Raw genomic sequence first — 6,473 nt, 5'->3', positions numbered from 1 at the left:
GATAACCCCAAGGAATGGTACCATATAGAATGCTTTGTTGATCTCTGCTGCTGGCAAAGTGGGCACCCAGCAGCTGTCAGAGCCAGGTCAGCCTTGGTGAGTGAAATCCTGTTGCTGAGCCCATGTGTAACCTCCATCCCTGCCACCATGGCCACTTTGTTCATGGGACCATTGGGCAATGACAGGGGTGGCTGGGGAAAGAGGCTGGGTGGCATCCACAGATCGGGTCATCCTATCCACTTGATTATTAAAATCCTCCTCTGCTGAGGTCACCTGCTGGTGAGCATTCACGTGGGATACAAATATCTTCACAGTTTTTTGACCACTCAGAGAGGCCCATCCATATACCTCTTCCCCAGATTTCTTCATCACTAATTCTCCAATCATACTTCTTCCAAGTTCCTGACATCCAGCCAAACCACTGGCTATAGCCCATGAATCAGTATATAATCGCACATCTGGCCATTTCTCCTTCCACACAAAGCACATAATCAAGTGCATTGCTCAAAGTTCTGCCCACTGGGAAGATTTTCCTTCACCACTGTCCTTCAGGGATGTCCTAGAATGGGGCTGTAGTGCTGCAGCTGTACACTTTTGGATGGTGCCTGCATGTCATGCAGAACCATCTGTGAACCAAGCCCTAGCCTTATCTTCCTCTGTCAACTGGTCATAGGGAACTCCCCATGAGGCCATGGGTGCAAGGTAGGGGAGAGAAGGCAGGGTGCCAGGAGTGGAGACCATGGGCATTTGAGCTACTTCCTCATGTAACTTACTTGTGCCTTCAGGACTTGCTCAAGCCCAGTCACGTGTATATTACTTCCAGTTGATGATGGAAAGCTGCTGTGCATGACTCACTTTATGACCAGATGGGTCAGAAAGCACCCAGTTCTTGGTAGGCAGTTCAGGTCACATGGTGACTTGATGACCCACAGTCAAACGTTCAGTTTCCACCAAAGCCCAGTAACAGGCCAAGAGCTGTTTCTCAAAAGGGGAGTAGTTATCTGCAGAAGATGGCAGGGCCTTGCTCCAAAATCCTAGAGGCCTCCACTGTGATTCATCTATGGGGGACTGCCAAAGGCTCCAAGCAGCATCCCTATCTGCCACTGACACCTCAACCATCGGATCTGCTGGGTCATATGGCCCAAGTGGCAGAACAGCTTGCACAGCAGCCTGAACCTGTTGCAGAGCCTTCTCCTGTTCCGGACCCCACTCAAAACTGGCAACCTTTCGGGTCATTCAATAAATGCGCCAGAGTAACACACCCAGATAAGGAATGTCTTGTCTCCAAAATCCAAATGGGCTCACTGTTTGCCTCTTTCTTAGTTGTAGGAGGAGCCAAATGCATCTTATCCTTCACCTTAGAAGGAATATCTCAACAGGCCACACCACTGGACTCCTAGAAATTTTACTGAGGTAGAAGTTTCCTGAATTTTAGTCAGATTTTTTCCCATCCTCTGGCACACAAATGTCTAACCAATAAGTCCAGTGTGTTTACTACTTCTTGCTCACATAATGGATCCAATCAACATAATGTCATCAATGTAATCGACCAATGTGATATCTTGCAAAAGTGAAAAGCAATCAAAGTCTCTTCAAATAAGATTATGGCACAAAGCCAGAGAGTTTACATGCCCCTCACGTAGGACAGTAAAGGCATATTGCTGGCCTTGCCAGCTGAAGGCAAATTGCTTCTGGTGGACCCTACGGACAGGAATGGAGAAAAAGGCATTTGCCAAGTCAATGGCTGCATACCAGGTACCAGGAGATGTGTTAATTTGCTCAAGCAATGAAACCACATCTGGTATAGCAGCTGCAAATGGAGTCACAACTTGGTTAAGCTTCCAATAATCCTCTGTCATTTTCCAAGATGCATCTGTCTTCAGCACAGGCTGAATGGGAGAGTTGATTGGGGATGTGGTGGGAATCACCACTCCTGCGTCTTTCAATTCCTTGATGGTGGCATTAATCTCCGCAGTCCCTCCAGGAATGCAACATTGTTTTAGACTTACTATTTTTCTAAGCAGAGGCAGCTCTAGTGGCTTCCATTTGGCCTTTCCTACCATAATATCCCTCACCCTACCAGTCAGGGAGCCAACGTGGGGGTTCTGCCAGCTGCTAAGTATGTCTATGCCAATTATGCATTCTGGCACTGGGGAAATGACCACAGGATGAGTCCAGGGACCCATTAGACTCACTATAAGTCAGAACTGAGCTAAAACTCCATTAATTACCTGACCTCCACAAGCCCCTACTTTGACATTTTGGGTCCCCCGGAATCAACATCAGCTCAGAGCCAGTGTCCAGTAGTCCCCAAATGTCTGATCATTTCCCTTTCCCCAGGGCAAAGTTACCCTGGTAAAAGGCCAGAGGTCTCCTTGGGGAAGGATGGGAGAAAGATTCACTGCATAAATTGTCTGTAATGTAGTGGGGTCCTTCCTCAAGGGGACCAGTCCTCCCTTTCATTCAAGGGCTTCTGGGTCTGTAAACTGGCTCAAGTCTGGAAATTGACTGAGGGTCGTTGATTCTCTGTTTTTATAATTCAAATTAGTCTTTTATCCGTTTGAACTAGAAGTTTTCTGCTTATACAAAGTAAGTAGGAATGCGATAGGCTTCCTATCAATTTCACTTCTAGGAACACCGTGACTAATTAGCCAGTGCCAGAGCTCTACACGAGTCAGACTATTCTGATTGCCACTTTGCCTCTGCTGTCCATTACAGTAGCTACACCCACCTTGCCTTTCATGGTTGAGTGCTACCACTTGGTCCCTGAAGCCTCAGGATCCAATTATTCCCATTGTATTTAAATTTTGTAATTGAGTGACTGCAGTTCCCGCTGTTGCATCTGACATACAGAGAAGAGCAGTTACAAGGCTCTTCAGAGATGCAGGTGCTGCCCTCACAAATCTATTTTGCAAGGCATTGATCAAGGGTATATCTTCTGGACCCTCCCAGCTGGGATGAGTAGGTCTAAAGTGACTAATCCACTCCACCATCCCAGTCTCTCTAAGCCTTTTGATCCCTTCCTCTACATTAAACCAAGGGAGATGAGGCATTTCCAGCTTGTTCACAGTGGGCCATCTTTTAGTCCGTATGTCAGCTAACCGAGCAAATAAACCTTTAACTCCCTGAGCTGCAACATTAAATATAGAGTCCCTATTTAGTGGATCCAAATCAATAAATTCAGCCTGATCCCACTCTGTGTTCCTTTCACCATTATCCCACACCCTTAATATCCATTCCCATGCCTGTTCTCCAGATTTCTGTTTATATAAAATAGAAAACTCAAGCAGTTCTTTTCAAGTGTAGTACACCTCTTCATGGGTCACACTGTCACCCTCACTTCTAGGGGCCCACCTGGACTTTAGTCTAGTTATAGGTCTAGAAGCAAATGGGGTGTTGGGGGTGGCTCCTGAGGAAAATCAACATTATCTTGCCTGGCAGCTGCCTGAGGGGAAGCCATCACTGTTGTCTCAGGCAGCGCAGGGTTTATCTCCTCAGACAAAGGTGGAAAGGCTGGTGGCAGCACGGGTCGAGGAGGGGATGTTGCCAATACTGGGGATGGGGAAGTTGTTCCTTCTGGCAGAAAAGGTTCATCAGCGTTTACAAACTCAGTGTCCCCAACTTCATCAGAGTCCTCCCTCACATTCCCATTCCAAGTTTCAGGGTCCCCTTCTTTTCCAATCAATGCCCTCACGTTAATAGCAGACACCTGGTGAGGCTGTGCATGCACCTTTCATTGCAGGTCAGCAACTCGCATGATAAGAGCTTGTGTCTGTTTTTCCACAATTTCAGCTCTTTCTGTACAGGAGATAAGACTCTCACTCAGGGCAATATTAGCAGATTTGAGGCTCCGTATTTTCTTCTGAAGCCAGGAGATAGAATTCCTGAGTTCATCATTTTTTTTCCTCACTTTGTCCACTGAACTTAGGAGCAACCAACCAGCTTTATTATATTCCTTTGTTCTCCACATATGATCAAAGGTAGTATTATAGAGTCAGTAAACTCATTGCTTCTCATGAGTGATGAATCAGGAGTGTCAAATGCATTTGTTTTGCATAACTCTCTAAACAGTTCATGCCAAGGACTGTCAATGTTCTCCATACCATTAGAAGTAGAGTCCTTAGCACTTTTGGGTCTAATCATATTAAGCAGCCAACTCTAGAAGCCCCAAAACCAATGAAAGAACTCTATCCTTAATATTCTGTTCCTCTAGAACCACTCCTGCCAGTCCGAGTTTCAAAACTGAAGAATTTGGAGTCTGATATTCGAGGGCAGGAAGCATCCAGCATGGGAGAAAGATGCAGGCCGGGAGGCTAGGCCAGTCTCTCTTTCCATATTTTTTTGCCTGCTTATATTCTAGCCATGCTGGCAGCTGATTAGACAGTGCCCACCCAGATTAAGGGTGGTTCTGCCTTTCCCAGCCCACTGACTCGAGTGTTAATCTCCCTTGGCAACACCCTCACAGACATACCCAGGATCAATAGTTTGTATCCTTCAATACAATCAAGTTGACACTCAGTATTAACCATGACAGTGACCTACCCAGGCCTGAGATAGAGACCACACAGCTCAAGGGAACAAATTCTCCTGGCATGTTAAATAATACTTTTTCTGAAGTGGAGGGAGAGCCATTAATTGAGAGAGCCAGGCTCTGTGCTCCAAAAACCTCATCCCATCTTCATATCAAGTCACATTTCCAATGGGCTTCTCCTAGCCAATAAGTGAGCATGGCAGGGATGTTTTAATGGCATGCATGCATTGTCCTGATAAAAGTTATAAACTTTAAGAGGAGAAGTCAGCAAGATGGCCAACTAGAAGCCCCTAGCATTCATCACCCCAACAAAGGCAACCAAAACAATAAATAAACAACTGCATTTTAACAAAAATAACTAAAAGACAGTGCTGGAATACATCAAATGAGTAACACAAACCTAGGTGACCACAGAAACTTCGGATAACAACATAAAGAACAGAATAGAGAACACCTGACCTCCATCACCTCATCCCCCCCAGCCAAGATCAGCTGAGAACCAGGGGCAACTTCTTCCTGCAGGGAAAATGTAAGGTAGGCAAGAGGATCTCAGTGACCCTGGCAACACCTTGGGCTCTTCCAGTCCTCACCATTGGAGTCCCCTGCAGTTCTCACAGGCATTAAGCCCAGCTGAGAGAACTGCCTGGAGTCCACAAAGCTGTTGTCCCCCAGAGAAGAAGCCCACATGTGACTCATCCCGTGTCCTGTGGGGCTACTGCACTATACAATCTCAGAACTGGAACTATGGCTGGGGTGTGTCTTGTTCCAGGATGAATGCCCAGAACCACCCCCTACCCTGTGGCCCAACATCCGCAAGCCCAGCTACAACCAGCTGTTACACCCCTCCTTGTGAGGCCAAGAGGCACTGGAGCCACTCCACTTACCGGGCCTGGCCCCCAGGCTGTGGTGGCACCTTGCCCCCTCAGGTCCAAGCTGGAGCTGCATACTCGCTTCTGGGGAAACAGTGCTTTGGCAGAACCGCTCCATCTGCCTCTCCAGTCATACCTGCATCCTACACCTAGGGGCCTGAGCTAAAGCTGTGTGCTGCCTCCTGGGAAAACGGTGCCTCAGCAGAACTATTCTATTGACCCCTCCCACTGGCTGCTATAGCACCCTGCAACTGGAGACCAGAGCTAAAACAGAGCACTTCCTTCTGGGGAAACAGTGCTGAAGCAGAGCTGCTCCATCCACCTCTCCTAGTACTGCAGAACCCTGTCCCTGGGCACAAGCTAAAGCTGTACACTCCCTCCTGGAAATGGTGCTTCGGTGGAGGTACTCCATTTGCCCTTCTCCGCGCATTGCTGCACCCTGCGCCTAGGGGCCTGAACCTAAGCTGCGCTCTGCCTGACAAGAAAATAGTGCCCTGGAAGAGATGCTCCAAAAACCCTTGCCAGTCACTGCTATAGTTTGCTTCCTTGAGCTGGGGAAGAAACAACACCAGGCATCCAAGGGAAATGATGCTATGGCTGCCCAGGTCAGTCCCACCCCTCTGGGTCTGAGCTGAAGCAGTACCCTGTCTCCTGGGGCTGCCCAAAGCAGTCATGTACCCTACTACCTAAGCTAAAGTGGTGCCTTGCCTCCCAGGGAAATGATGTCTGGGCTGCCCAGAACAGCCACACCCCTAGGCCTGAGCTGAAGAGGCACATTACCCCCGCCCCCACTCCAGGGGGAGGTGGTACCTTGACCAAGCTGAGCAACGACACATCCTGGGGCTTAGTTGATGTGGTACTTCATATCTCAGGGAAACAGAGCATATGTCCTGGCTGAGCTAGGACATCCCACCTTACAGACCAAACACTCTAGTACCCTCTTTCCCTAGAGCTAGACTAGCCCACTAGGATCAGAGCTGCTAAGACACCCCTCTATCTAGGTAGTAAAATCATCGCTGTGCCTGCTCCTTGCCCCTCGGGATGCAAATGACAGCAGTGCTCAACCATCCTGG

The sequence above is a fragment of the Hylobates moloch genome, unplaced genomic scaffold, assembly GCF_009828535.3.
Source record: "Hylobates moloch isolate HMO894 unplaced genomic scaffold, HMol_V3 SCAFFOLD_17, whole genome shotgun sequence".
Classification (NCBI taxonomy): Eukaryota; Metazoa; Chordata; class Mammalia; order Primates; family Hylobatidae; genus Hylobates; species Hylobates moloch.
Note: the sequence above shows the minus strand (reverse complement) of the source record.